The sequence below is a fragment of the Pleurodeles waltl genome, chromosome 12, assembly GCF_031143425.1.
Source record: "Pleurodeles waltl isolate 20211129_DDA chromosome 12, aPleWal1.hap1.20221129, whole genome shotgun sequence".
In the NCBI taxonomy this organism is placed as follows: Eukaryota; Metazoa; Chordata; class Amphibia; order Caudata; family Salamandridae; genus Pleurodeles; species Pleurodeles waltl.
Genome location: NC_090451.1, coordinates 139,520,452 through 139,536,661, shown reverse-complemented (window position 1 = coordinate 139,536,661; position 16,210 = coordinate 139,520,452).

The following is a 16,210-nucleotide window of genomic DNA, read 5'->3' as shown; positions in this document are numbered from 1 at the left end:
ACAGCAGAGAACTTTTCAGCATTGTCAAAGAGTTCTCCAACCCCAACGCCAACGCCGTCACACCCTCACAAGACTTGTGCAACTCCCTCGCCACCTTCTTCCATCGCAAGGTCAGCGACCTCCACGACAGCTTCGGACACCAGACCCAACCAAGCATCACCGAACCCACACCCCCGGCCATCACCCTCAACGACTGGACCCACATCAACACTGAAGAAACCAAAACCACCATGAACTCTATCCACTCCGGCGCCCCATCGGACCCCTGCCCTCACTTCATCATCAATAAAGCCGACGACATCATCGCCCCGCACCTCCAGGCCGTCATCAACTCTTCTTTTTCTTCTGCTACCTTCCCCGAAAGCTGGAAACACGCCGAAGTCAACGCCCTACTAAAGAAACCTACGGCTGACCCTAGCGACCTGAAAAACTTCCACCCCATCTCGCTCCTCCCCTTCCCTGCCAAGGTAATAGAGAAGACCATCAACAAACAGCTTACCACCTTCCTGGAAGACAACAACCTGCTCGACCCTTCACAAACCGGATTCCGAACCAACCACAGCACTGAAACTGCCCTCATCTCAGTCACAGACGACATCAGAACACTGATGGACAACGGTGAAACAGACGCCCTCATCCTCCTCGACCTCTCGGCTGCCTTCGACACCGTCTGTCACCGCACCCTAATAACCCGCTTCCGCTCCACCGGGATCCAAGGCCAGGCCCTGGACTGGATTGCCTCCTTCCTCTCAATCCGATCTCAAAGAGTTTACCTCCCACCGTTTCGCTCAGACCCCACCGAGATCATCTGCGGCGTACCTCAAGGCTCATCGCTCAGCCCGACACTCTTCAATGTCTACATGAGCCCCCTCGCCGACATCGTACGCAAGCACGACATCATCATCACCTCCTACGCCGACGACACCCAACTTATACTCTCCCTCACCAAGGACCCCGCCAGCGCCAAGACCAACCTACAAGAGGGCATGAAGGACGTCGCAGATTGGATGAGGCTCAGCCGCCTAAAGCTGAACTCTGACAAAACGGAAGTCCTCATCCTCGGCAACACCCCGTCCGCTTGGGACGACTCCTGGTGGCCCACGGCCCTCGGCACCGCACCGACCCCCTCAGACCACGCCCGCAACCTCGGCTTCATATTGGACCCTCTTCTCACCATGACCAAGCAAGTCAACGCTGTGTCCTCCGCCTGCTTCCTCACCTTCCGCATGCTCCGCAAGATCTTCCGCTGGATCCCCGCCGACACTAGAAAAACCGTGACCCACGCCCTCGTCACGAGCCGCCTGGACTACGGCAACACCCTCTATGCTGGGACCACCGCTAAACTCCAAAAACGCCTGCAACGTATTCAAAACGCCTCGGCCCGCCTCATCCTCGACGTACCCCGCAACAGCCATATCTCTGCACACCTGAGACACCTGCATTGGCTCCCAGTCAGCAAAAGGATCACCGTCCGACTTCTCACCCACGCACACAAAGCCCTCCACAACAAGGGACCGGAATACCTCAACCGTCGCCTCAGCTTCTACGCCCCCACCCGTCTCCTCCGTTCCTCTGGCCTCGCGCTCGCTGCCGTCCCTCGCATCCGCCACTCCACGGCGGGTGGGAGGTCCTTCTCCTTCCTGGCAGCCAAGACCTGGAACACCCTCCCCACCAGCCTCAGGACCACCCAGGACCACTCCGCATTCCGGAGACTCCTCAAAACCTGACTTTTCGAGCAGCAGTAACCCCCCCTTCCCCCTAGCGCCTTGAGACCCGCACGGGTGAGTAGCGCGCTTTATAAATGTTAATGATTTAATGATTTAATGATTTAATGATTTAATGATTTAATTGAATGATTTAATGATTTCCACATTGACCTGTGTGTATGTCTTCAAGGTGTATTCAGCTATACCTAGGAGATATCCGTCTCCAAACTCCCCACGTTCTAGGAGTTGGTGAATCCCACTGTGCCTGAAAATGTAAGAGTCATGTGTACTCCCTGGAAATTTGGCTACCATGTCAGTGATGACATAATGGGCGTCACATACCACCTGGATGGTCAGTGAGTGGGTACACTTCCGGTTGCGGAACAGATATTCCAGATTTGCAGGAGGACATATGTGTATATGTGTCCCGTCTACACACCCTATTACATGCAGGAAGTTGGCAATCCTGTAGATTTCCAACTTGGTGCTGTTGATTTCTGCCTCATTCCTGGGTAGGTAAATGTATCTGGACATGTGTGTGAGTATGGCATCTAAGAAACATCTGAAAAACCGTGAGAGTGCACTTTGGGATGCCCCACCTGCCACAGCATTGACCCCCTGATAGCTACCAGAGGCCAAGAGGTGCAGTGAGCATAGCACTTGCACATGTGTGGGGATGGCGCTGCCGCGCACAGTCTGGAGTTGAAGCTGCGGATTGAATAGATCTATTATTTCTAATATTGCTGCACTTCTGAGTCTGTATTTATCATAAATCTCCTCCTCAGTTTGTTGGAAAAGTGTCTGCCTGGTTCTATATATCCTCTCCTGTCTCTGGCTCCTCCTCCTCCTCTGCTGTGCGGCGTGGACTCTCCTCCTCCTTGCTATCACATATATCTCTGCCATCTTGAGTAACCCAGGTGCCTTCTGGGTCTCCTTTTATACTTTGGTTCTGGTTACCACCTGCTCTGAGTTAGTGGTAAATTGGGTGTGCAAAATGGGCTTTTTGCGACTAGTCGCAATTTGCGAGTGGCTTTTTCATATGGTTTGCGACTCGCAAATTGCGACTTCCTATTTGCGGGTCGCACAATGGGGTCGCAAATTTTGCGAGTCGGTATTGGCTCGCGTCGCTATTTGTGATTCGAAAATGGGGTTTTTGCATCCCATTTCCAATTTTGCGGGGTCGCAAATAACGATTCGGGCCATTTGCGACTCGCAAAATTTTGCTACATCTGGCCCTAAATCCCTTAAACCTTAGGAAAGCCCTTAATTCCTTTAAACCTACCCACTCCAGAACATTGGAATACCCTTATTACCCGTTATCCCTACCCACTCCTTGATTGATACCACCATACACTTAGCCCAAATATGTTGTGGTAAATGCTGTGCATGATAACTCTCACTTTAATTGAAAGTCTTTAGTAATCACTATTGTTGGTGCAGCCATTGCGGTGCATCTCTAGACATATGTCTCAGGATTTTTGTCCTTCTTCAGTAGAGAGTAACATGTGAAAATTTGTGGTGTTGGCAATGCTGCACATAGTCTTCTCACGTTTCTGTACCACTCCCAGGGCACAGGTGCAATCCAGAGCTCGACAGCCCAACAACTCAACAGGAAGCTAACCACAAAAGGAGTGGGGAGCACACTGCATGGCATACCAGCACACAACCAGCCTAAATGCATTGTAGTATATACAGTGCATGACAAAACTCATTTTAGTTGAAAGTCTTTATTGTTCAAGGCCAGGCTGATTGTACGGGGCTTTGGGCTTTTCCCCAAGAGCTGGAGGGACTGGGGGTGGGGTTTGTTAATGGGGGTGGTTTTGCAGCAGTGCTGCAATATTGACCTCTTCTAACAACATTGGCAGGCCTCGGCAGCTTAATCACTCACTTCTCACTTTCACTGCAGAGCTGCAGAGTTCCTCATATATCCACAGTTTTCAGGCAACTATGGGGGTCATTCTGACCGCAGGGCATTCTGACCGCGGCGGTAAAGCCGCGGTCAGACCGGCAATACTGGCGGTCTCCCGCCAGTGTCCCGCCGCCCTATTGAATCCTCCAAGGCGGCGCAGCTAGCTGCGCCGCCAAGGGGATTCCGACCCCCCCCGGGAACCGGATGGCGGTAGGGGGGGTCGCGGGGCCCCTGGGGGCCCCTGCAGTGCCCATGCCACTGGCATGGGCACTGCAGGGGCCCCCGTAAGAGGGCCCCTAAATGTATTTCACTGTCTGCTGCGCAGACAGTGAAATACGCGACGGGTGCAACTGCACCCGTCGCACAGCTTCCACTCCGCCGGCTCGATTCCGAGCCGGCTTCATCGTGGATGCCTCTTTCCCGCTGGGCTGGCGGGCGGCCTGAAGGCGGCCGCCCGCCAGCCCAGCGGGAAAGTCAGAATTACCGCCGCGGTCTTTCGACCGCGGAACGGTAACCTGACGGCGGGACTTTGGCGGGCGGCCTCCGCCGCCCGCCAAGGTCCGAATCAGGGCCTATGTAACTGTTAGATTTAATATCTCTAGTTATTAATCTTCCTGCTGGAGAGAGTTTGGAGGTTTGTCTATTGGCAGTTTTTACTCATCTAAAGTAATGCAGAGTGTTAATATGCCCGCTGCAAAGAATGTGTACCATGCAGATCACAGAACTGTATTTAATGTACATAGCTTAATCGGTTATGGCTTTTGTCACAGAGATCCTTTTGTAAATTGAAGTTCATAGCTTCCAATCATTATATAGCACAGTGAGCTATGATCTGTCTCCAAAGAGCTGTATGCAAACTACATGGAGCATGTTCGAAAGATATGTTTTTTCTCAGTCTTTCATTATCCTAATATTTCATTATCCCAATATTACTAAAATTGGTTTGTTTGGGTAGAAACATATTCTCATTAGTCAATCTAACCCCAACTACAGTGTTACATTTTGCATCCTGAGTTTGTGCTCCTGCAAACCAAACACTCCTAAAAAATGCCTTTCTGTATTTATGGCATTGTAGGAGGCTGGCTCTCGGTGTAGTGTGCAAAGCTAGGCATACTGTGCAGGCAACCACATGTAGGTTTTTAGAGGTAAAAACTAGACCACTCAGTGCTCTAATTTTTATGGTAGCTTGGTCAAGCAACTCGGTCAATCTTGGAGAATTGCAAAGCATTTGTTGTACTCACAGCATCAGTCTTGCAACTCACACACTCAAAGGAATAACTCAAGACCAATTTATAAAAGTACTGCAGAATTTTATATAAAATCTAAGACCAAGATCATCAGAATTGGTCAAGTAGTTTTTGAGATAGGGATTTTTGAAGTTCAATAAAAATAGTATTTTTGTGCATAATTACGCACCATAGGAATCAATAAAGGATAACCTTTAAAAATACATATAAAATTACACAGTAGGTTTACCAAGTTCTTCTGTTGCAGGTTGGTTGTCAGTGGGCAAACTGTGCCTGCTGGAGAAGTTCCATTGGCTCACGGTTTCGGTTGGAGTAATAGCAAAAGGTCTCTGGAGTTGGTGCAGGGCCACTGCGAGGGACCACTTGGAAAAGCACTGAACAGGTAAGTTTAAAAGTGAATCCTGGGGATCCCCTTGGAATGTCGAGGTCACCCTTAGGGCACAGCAGGTTCTTCATGCAGGGCACAGGTCAGCCAGGTGCAGCACGACTTGGTGATCCAGGAGCTGTGCGTGAGGATGTGTCAGGATACTTCAATTCGATTTCCTCAGAAGCAGAAGATAACTCCTCAGTCCCGACCCCCCCGGAGGGGGAAAGGAGAATGGGATGGAAGTTTCTCACTAATCTTGAAGCATGTACATACTCGTGCGGCTCCCAGGATCGTTCCTCTGGACCATAACCTTTCCAATCAATTAGATAATAAAGCAGGCCATTACGGATTTTGGAATCTAAGATTTGATTGACCTCATACTCTTCTGCAGAGCTAATCTGGATAGGAATTGGAGGGGAGTTTTGACGTAAATTTGGAGGACTGTTCTTTAACAAGGAGACATGGAAAACAGGATGTATCTTTAGATGAGCTGGCAACTGCAATTTAACTGCCACTGGATTGATCATCTTGTCAACTTTGAATGGGCCTATAAATCGTGGCTGAAATTTGCGATTTCCTTTGAGACGTAAATGACGAGTGGATAACCAAACTTTGTCGCCTTTCGAATAAATGGGGCTCTCTCTTCTTTTTCTATCAGCCTGAGTCTTATATGAGTCTTTTGCTTGAATGATGTTTTTTCTAGCCCTAACTAACGTGGTCTGCAAATCCCTCACCATCTCTTCTACTGCAGGCACTGAATCATCTTCTTTACCCAACATTACATTAGGATGTCTACCATGGTTCAGATAAAAGGGGGTGAACCCAGTGGTGGAATGAACAGCATTATTGTAAGCAAATTCAGCTGCCCACATCAACTCGGGCCATTCCTTCTCTTTATCGAATAAATTGAGTCTTAAATACTGTTCTAACTCTTGATTCACTCTCTCTGTTTGCCCATCGGTTTCAGGATGGTAACTGGTAGAGTAACGAGAATCAATTCCTAATCTTTTACTAAAGGCCTTCCAAAAGCGAGAAACAAATTGGGACCCCCTGTCTGAAACCATAATTTTTGGGATACCATGGGCGCGTACTATGTGTTGTGTAAACAACTGTGCAACCTGTGGGGCTCGAGGGATTTCTTTCAAAGTATTGAAATGCGCCATTTTAGTGAAAGTGTCTACAAAAACTAGGATAGTGTTAAAACCTTGGCTACTAGGGAGGTCCACTATAAGATCCATAGTAACAGTATGCCAGGCATGGGGTGCAGTGGGCAAAGGTCTTAACAGACCTTGTGAAGCTGTTCTATTTGATTTCCCTCTTTGACATTTGTCACAAGTTGACACATATTGTCTTATCTGAGTTTTCATTTTTGGCCACCAAAATTCTCGTTGTATTAGATTTTGAGTCTTTTGAATTCCTTTGTGTCCAGCCAATTGATCGGCATGATAACTGCACCGGTATCAATTCGAGATAGAGCTTCTGCCTTCCCATTTACTTTTCCTGGTCTGAAAGTGATAACAAAATCAAAGTCTGCAAAATATAGGGACCAACGCAGTTGTCTAGCTGTTAGAGTTTAAGCTGATTTTAAAAACTGTAAATTTCGGTGGTCCGTGTAAACGGTCACTTTATGTTTAGCTCCCAAAATGTAATGCCTCCACTCACAAAAAGTTTCTTTGACTGCCAATAGCTCCTTATCCGCAATTGAATAATTTATCTCTGGTGGTGTTAATTTTCGAGAGAAATAGGCCACTGGATGTAATTGACCTGTATCTTTATGACGCTGGGAAAGGATACCTCCTATGGCAACATCTGAAGCATCTGCCTCCACATAATATGGCTCATCTGGATTGGGGTGGAGCAAGATTGGAGCTGAGACAAAGGAATTCTTCAAAAAATTAAAAGCATTTTCAGCTTCTTTTGTCCACTCAAACTTCACTCCTTTCTTCAACAATCGAGTAATGGGTGTAACTGTTTGAGAAAAATTGGATATGAATCTTCGATAAAAATTAGTGAACCCCAAGAAACTCTGGATCTCTTTGACATTGCAAGGAGAAGGCCAATGTTGCACTGTCTTTATCTTGTCAGGATCCATACTAACTCCTTCTGGTGACAAAATGAATCCTAAGAACTCAACTCGTTCCACATGAAATGCACACTTCTCCAATTTTACATAGAGATGGTTTTCTTGCAACCTTGTGAGGATGGATCGAACATGGGAAATGTGCTCCTGTAGATTGTTGGAAAAGATTAAAATGTCATCTATATAAACCACGGCAATCCGGTCGAGGAATTCTCGTAATATATCATTAATGAAATGCTGGAAGGCAGCGGGAGCATTGCATAACCCATAAGGCATCACTTGATATTCAAATAATCCGTATTGAGTCCGAAAAGCTGTTTTCCATTCATCCCCTGAAGCCACTCGAATCAAATGATATGCTCCTCGCAGGTCCAATTTGGTGTAGATTCTAGCATTCTTTACGTGATCTAATAAAACTGACACTAAAGGCAGTGGGTATCGATTCTTGATGGTAACCTGATTGAGGGCTTGATAATCAATGCAAGTTCGAAGACTCCCATCCTTCTTTGGTATGAAAAATAGTGGGGATGACACTGGAGATTCAGAAGGACTAATAAAACCATTAGCAAGATATTGATCCAAATACTCCTTTAAATGTTGATTCTCTGCTTCGGTCAATGCGTATATTCTGCTACATGGTAATATCGCACCTGGCTCCAGATCAATTTTGCAGTCGTAGGGTCGATGTGGTGGCAATTTCTCAGCCTCCTTTTCATCAAAAACGGCGACTAAATCGTCATATTCTTTTGGGATTTCTGCTGTCTTTAGTGCACAGATCATTGAAGAGTGTGATGATAAGCAGGCCGCTTGGGACTTGGTGGACACTTCCACTCCATCATGAAAGCAATTCTCTTTGCAGTAAGAGGAATTCATCTTGATTGTTCTTTTGCTCCAATCAATTTGTGGATTATGTTCTGTAAGCCAGGGCAGACCCAAAATGAGTTGAAATTGTGGAGCATCTATCAAATTAAAGATTATCTGCTCCTGATGTCCACCAAAACCTTGCATCTGAATTGGTTCGGTCAAATGGGAAATGGGTCCTGAAGAAAGATTGGTTCCATCCACAGTTCTTACTACTTCCAAAGTAGATTTCTTGATAAATCGAATACCCATTTTACGAGCGTATTTGATATCACAGAATTTGCCCGTAGCACCAGAGTCTATCATAACTGAGATCCCTTGAATTTCCTTCTCAAGGGTCTTAACTGATACTGTTTGTACCAAATGTGGCGCTGCGGTTTGTAAGGTATTCGCCACTCGTTGATCTAAAGGAGTTGTCTTGGGTTCTGCTTTCATCAGGGCAACTCCCTCTACTGATGAAGCTGGCCTTTTCACGACTGAAGAGCTTTGGGTTTCTTGGGACAGTTTTTAACAAAATGCCCAGATGCACCGCAATATAAACATAGTTTATTCACTCTTCTTTTCTCTTTTTCTTCCTTAGATAAAGGACCTCGGATGGAGCCAATTTGCATTGGTTCTTCTATCGTTATCCCTTCTCCGGCTCTCGTATGATCATTTCATACACAATCAATTCTCAGGGGAAATGGTCGATACTCTCTTCTCTTTTCTGCTCTTCGTTCAGTTAACCGGTGGTCAATCTGTAACATAAGATCAATTAACTCAGAAATTTCTGTGGGTCTATTTGGAACTTGTGCTAAGACATCTTTCAATTCATCTCTCAGTCCACGATAAAATATGGCGGCTCTTTTTGACTCCGGCCAGGCAGTCTCTACAATGAGTTTATTGAAATGAGCCAGATAGGCTACTAGATCTTTATTACCTTGCCTGATTTCCAGTAGTTCATTGTCAGTGGCATGAGCTGCAGTTCGCCGATCAAATATTCTTAAGAACTCTTCCTTGAAATTTTGGAAATTATATAAAACAGGATCATTTCTGGAAATTATTGGCATGGACCATGCGGCCGCATCTCCTGTCAGATAAGACAATATAAATGCCACTTTGGACTGGTCTTTGGAAAAAATGACTGGTCTATATAAAAAATGCAATGAGCATTGGGTCAGAAAAATCTGCGCCTTATTTGGATCCCCACCGAAGCGCTCGGGTTGAGCCAAAGGAATAATAGGGGAAACCGCATGAATTACTTGAGTGGATATACCTGCAGACTGTGAAGGGCTAGGGATTTGTGAAAACACAGATTCATTTGATTTAGCGGTGTTCCCTAACTCATTTATTCGCTGTTTTATTTGGACTGTTTCTTCTATGGTGTTATTTAATTGTTTCTGTAACCCTTCCAAAACGGTGGCTAATGCTTTTATATCAATTCCTTCTGCCATTCTGCTCAGGAGGAAATCTGTTTTTTCCCTAAAATTAGGGTGATGGCACTTCAATCTGTCAGGATACTTCAATTCGATTTCCTCAGAAGCAGAAGATAACTCCTCAGTCCCGACCCGAGCTACTCACAACGAATATTAATCCTTCGTGCTGAGTACCCCGGAGGGGGAAAGGAGAATGGGATGGTAGAGAGACTGCCACAGAGATGATGAACGCCAGTACTCAGTCTGCCTCTTCACATCTAAGATTGGATACAGCACCTGCAAGAGTCACAGTCGCAATTACTAGGGACATACAACATCAGTTTTTCACTTTCTACTCCCAACACTTAATTCTCTTTAATTCTATTATTTCTTCACTCACCCTGAGTTCTCTGTAGCCTTGCTTCTCTCTATAAATGATAGCTCTTCTTAAAAAATGCTTATTACTGATTCTGGAGAACTTCTCAACCTTTGTTAGAGATTGGTTTTATGTTGCTATATATATATATATATAGTTGGTGATAATGCGTTGTTCAAATCAGCTGATGTTATTTAATTTCTCCTGTCTTATTGTGACTTCTGTCAATACTTGTATTTGTAAATGCTTGTTTATTAAAGTTCGTTTCTCCTTTCTTACTTCGACATTTGTTGATAACTTGTATTTGTAAATGCTTGTTTATTACAGTTAGTTTCTCCTTCCTTACTTCGACATCTGTCGATAACTTGTAGTTGTAAATGCTTGTTTATTTAAGTTTGTTTCTCTTTTAAACTCTATTTTGGTTTATTACCATTGAATTTGTAAATGCTTATTTGTTAACAGCTCGTTTCTCCTTTAAACTTGGCCTTTGTTTATAACCTTGACATTTGTAGATACTTGCTCTTTTAAAGTTCGTTTTTTCTTTGACTTTAATATCTTAAACAAGAACCTTGTAAACATAAGGTTAATTCATACATTAACTCTGTAGCCTTGCCGACTTCCACGGGAATGGTCTACTATCAAACTCTTCGAATAAACCTTGACAATATTTATCTGTTTTCTGTAATATAATCTTCAAATGTAATTTTACCTCACAGGAGTTTCTGTTCTGAAGCGCGCTCTCTCTCCACACAGCTGATTCCTGTCAGACCTCAGTTGAAGTGCAAGGCTTCCAGCTGGAGAGCTCGTAACCTAGCAACCAACCGATTACAAGACTAGAACTGTAACTAACCTTCAGGACTCACAGCGGCCATCTTGGATCTTCTCTTCTTGATTCTTCCTTTGAAATAAGCGCAAGATTACTCTGCAAACCTTCTTCCAGTTTGGGCTTTGCTGTCTCCACTGAAGATATCTCTTTGCTTTTCTCATGCACTTCTTTGATTTGACTTGGCAAGTTTGTGTGGTCATGACAGGATGCCCTCAGAAGCAGGAGGTAAGTCAGTTCTAGTTTCATTTGCAGGACAACAGGGGCACTCTGGCACGAGGTCCAGGTTGTTTCTGAAGTCCCTTGACTAGGGCTTCCTCCTGGTCCTTTTTCAGTCCTGGGTCGACTGTTTTTCTTGGTCTCAGAAGTCAGGTGACTAATGCGCAGGGTATTGGTACGGCTCAGCCGCTAAAGAGCACAGTGCCACCAAAAATGGCATACTGGCAGGGTTTGTCCTTGCGGTCGTCATTGTGAAGGTTTGTCTGGCTGCAGCATCTGGTACTGGAGTTAGCAGCCAGTTAGTGAAGTGGACATCACTGGCTTATTGGTTCGTTGTGGACTTAAAATGGTACCTCCACTCTGGAGGGAGATATCTGGCAATTTGCAAAGCCTAGAGGTCCTCTGGAGTTTTTCCAATTGTCCAGCAGCTCCTCAGCAGTGATTGTCAGGCCCTGGGTGCAGCAGGCAGGGTTTGGTGCCTTTTCTCTGTGCAGCAGGTCCATAATTCTTCTTATTGCTGGTCTTCTTTTGTCCATCAAATTTGATTTCTTGGTCTAGGGATGCCCAATAAATACTGTATTTAGTGGGCGTTTTAGGGGAACCTAGTATTGACCAAGGATCATCTACCTTAGGGTGACTACACCCACTAAGTGACTACTTCCTGTGGGCAGGGGCTACTTCCCTACACCTGATGGGCTATTTTCCTTCCATGCAAGATGGAGGAAAATCAAATTAAGAGTCCATCTCGCATGCAACATCTTAGGGGTGGTGCATGCCAGGTAGGGCCACTCCACCTGTCTTTTTTTTAGTTTCCTGGTGTTTCTCTTGGCAAAAGAGGTGGTTTGCAATGGGGGCAGCCATCTTCTGCTAGCAGCAGGCCTGGAGGTCAAGTTTCAAAGGTGGTAAGAGAGGTGCACATTCCTGAAGGAGGGGGTGTTAGCACCTCCACCCAGGAAGGGCTTTGTTCTACATCCTGGAAGGCAGAGATCCTCACCCCAGGGGTGCAGACATGCGTCTGGATGTGGCATGCTGGATGTGACCAGCCAGCATCCCTGCCAGGGTAGACAGCTTTTGCAGGGGGCACCTCTAAGGTGACCCCAGGGTACATTTTATAATAAATCCAGTGCCAGTGGATTTATCATTCTGTGTTGTTTGATACAAAACAACCCCGGGTTCAGAGTGTCAATCATGTTGCTATTTTGTATTGACAAGTGTCCAGCACATGTATTAAAATGGCTGCTTTGTTCACTCACTATGTCCCAGGTTTGGCAAGGACACAGTGGGGTCATATTGCTCATGCAGCTATGCCATCTCAAACAGTATACTGCACTCTGCCTTAGGGCTTCAAGACCTGCCAGGGGAATGCCTTATCTATATTGCATGCAGTGTGTAGGAGACTGGGCACCCAGGCAGTGTGCCATGATGAGCTGGTATTTTAGGTTAGCATCAGTACACTTAGCCTGCAATGGCAGTGCTGGGTGCACCTAATTGCATGGCCCAGGAGGGTGACAAAATCAGTCCTTCTGCCCTCAGGGGCCTACCCTTAGTCCCTCCTGCCTACCCTGAATACCTACGTACCAGTTACTAGGGGATTTTGGGGGCAGCTAAAGGTGTCTCTAATTGTGCCAATGCATCTCAACAGTTTAGGGAAAGAGCCCTGGCCCAGAGAACCTGGTTAGCAGGGGCTCTGAGCACCAACAACATCTAGACTACATCACATACCAGGCACAAAGTGGGGAATAACCATGTTAAAAAGTGGCCTTTTCTCACAGGCATGTAAATCCTACACCTGGTATTCTCATTTATCTTATATAACATTTTCTATACACTGATTTACACACATATGATTCATTGTTTCTGTATGTGTGTTATGTAAAGTGTCAGACACCCAACACTAGCATGAGAGGCGCTTTAAAACAAATGTAATACATGTGAGAAAGGGGCTATGGAGAGATGAGAGGCACAGTTGGAGGGTGATAATGAGGGAATCACTGAATGGCTCCAGCAATCATTGTTTTCACCCTGGCACACTCTAAGGACTTCATTTACTATGCTTAAGAAGCAAATGAAATTAAACGTATAATGAAAAATGTGTTGTAGAAGACACCATTTTTGAAATTTTTCCCCAAAATTTCTTGGGTGGAAACCCCTCGGCCCTCTTATAGTGGTGAGCGTTGCTTGTTGTGCTCACTCGTTATGCACCGTATGGGTGCTGCTCTGAAAAAATTTGCCGGGCTAGGCTGCTTTTCCCAGTCTGGCCCTGTTAATATTCACCATTGTTGTGCAGCCTGTGCTGTCTATCTCTAGACACGTGTTTCAGGATTGTTGTTCTTCTTCAGTAGATAGTACTGTTGTGTAGCCATTTTAGTTATAGCTTTACACACTTTATTTTAACAAACTAGGCCTGCTGTTGTGCACTTTAACCTGGATATGTTTTATTCTAGCTTTGTTATATTATTTTAACAACAGCCGCATTTGTGGTCTTGTTTCATTTTCTCTATCTAGTTGCTCCTCGCCTAGGTCAGCACTCACTGCGTTCTTAAATAAAGACATTTCTTTCACTCTGTGCTTTCTCAAGGCTGCAGTGAGATAGGTTGCCGGCAAAAGTGGTACGCTTTGTCTCCAACATTCACAGAAACATACACTCTCTTGTGGGGATACTTTCCTGGAACAGAGCTGAAGGCTCTGGTGATGGCACTGGAACATACAGATCCTGACCAGCTAATGCTGATTGTCTATGATTCGTACTATTCTGTCCAGTCCTTCAATGAATATCTTCATTACTGGCGCCAGAATGGGTTTAGAGATTCTAAAGGTAACACCATCAGACACAGACTACTGTGGGGAAAAGTAGCAGATCTAAAGGAAATGCTACGAAATGTCCATGTTGGACATACACTTGGACACCAGCGTGTTGGAATACACGTTGCTGGAAATACATTGGCTGATGAAGCAGCCAAATCAGCAGTAGTGACGGCTTCTGTTGCTGCAGTAACTCATTCTAGAACGAAACCTGATGATGACATATGGGCTGCCGTGAAAGCCACGGCTGAAGGCACGCCTTTCCCAAAAGCATTCCCTGCTAAATATTCCTACCGGATGGGAGGCTTCCTAGATGCAGAAGAAAAAATACCAGGCATGGGAGTTAAAGTAAATCCCAATAAAGACCTAAGACCAGAGTTGATTAAAGAGGCGCATCAGGGGGCTGCCTCTGCCCACACTGGTGTGGCAGCTACATTATCATTGTTGCAAGCACGTTATTGGTGGCTTGGTCCACAAAAAGAGACCAAGCAGTATGTCCTTTGTTGTGACATCTGCCAACAAATTAAGGGGTCCACCGTCAAACGCCCACTGCAGACACCCCTCCTAATTTCCAACAAACCATTACAAAGTGTGTACTTGGACCATTGCGGTCCCCTAGCACCGGACAGTGCATACAAATACATCTTAGTTCCTGTTGACTCCTGCTTCAGATTTCTATGGGTGTGCCCACAATGCTCGGCTGACGCTTGGACTGTTCTTAAAGATTTGCGAGTCTTTATCGGCACATATGCAGTTGCAGTTTTCCACTCGAACCAGGGCCCTGCTTTCACCTAAGGGCATTCAGGGACCCATTGGCTTCGTTAGGGGTCCAATTCCATTACTCGTCTCCATTTCATCCTGAGGGAAATAGCGTTGTGGAATGACGAAACCAAGATTTAAAGCAATCCGTAGCAGCCAGAGTATTAGGTATGGGTCGTAGTTGGCTTAATCACCTGTATGGGGTCCAGAGAGCACATAACAATCTGCCTAGAAGGTCCCTGTGGGGCCATACTTCATACAAGTGCATCTTTGGAACTCAAATGTATGTTCCAGATCTTGATGGTCCTGGCATGGAGCCTGCAGAAATACCTTTTGACATAAATGAACATGTCACTGTCTTGCAGGAATTACAACAGTTCCATGTTGACAACACTTCTGCCAGTGCTGCCTCCGTAGGAATTGAGGATGTACCAATAACATCTACCGGCTGTATAAGAAAAAGTTGCTGTGAAAAAGGAGTTTGGTCAACCCTATCGAGCACCAGTCCCAGTCTTGGGAATACATAGTCCCAGAACTGTTATTCTACCACAGCTGCCTGGTTCTAAAGAAAACCACTTTGTCTCCATCGACAATGTCAAGTTACACCATGTGTCCGATCCTGCACAGCAGACCAAGACGAACAACCAGTAGTTCCTGAATCCCTCTCACTTCTGGTCATCATGTCCAACTACAAGTTTTGAGCAGCAATGCTAACACCTCTCCGCGCTTGGGGAGGGTGGAAAATGATCTTACATTAGTTCTACTAACATCGATTACAACAAGCAGCATGGAAATTGCTGATCGATTTGACTCGACTTCTACACAGACGGATGGCATAATTTACTATGAACCACAGCGGGAGACCTTTAGCAGTTCTCTCCCTTCAAATACAGCTCCAGTTTTTGCACAAACTGCTTCTGGATACTTTGCCAACATTAATGACACCTTTTCAGACCTATCTGCCTCTCCTGAATCTGAACTGCCAGAAACATGTAAGCTAATAAATTGGCTCAAAACAAATTACTTCATTTTCCAATGGAACTATCTGTGGCTTTCCTTGACTGTATTAGCTTTCCTCCTTTGGATTGGCTTTGCTATTACTGTCTTTCTATTAATACATGGTCATTGCCTTCCTGAACGACCAACAGTTGAACTGGTGGATGAGGTCCTAAAATCCAATTTTTCTTCTCACAAGGTCCGGAGAGACTTGTCTTTCGTGAACATTTCCGCTATACCAATTCCTGATGGAATTGTTTGGGATAAAGTCACATTTGATGTATACGGGCCGACGGAGGTCATTAGAATACCATGGGCCAGATGTACCAAGAACGCCTTTTACGAGTCGGAAATAGCGATTTTTAAGAAATCGCTATTTCTGATTCGCAAAATGCAATGTATCACATTTGCGATTCGGTAATTGCGATTTCTTAAAAATCGAAAATGCTATTACCGGATCGCAAATTGCGATACTAGCCACACTCGCACCTATGGGCCTGTAGCCCCGGATTTGCAATTTTTTTGCATTTCCAAAATTGCGATTTCTTAACTGGAAATCGCAATTTTGGAAATGCAAAACCCCCAGGTGCTGGGGGCCTAAGGCCCCCTCTGCTGCACCCCAAAAAGTTTTTTAGGACATGTAAGGTGCACACATGCCAAAAGGGCATGTG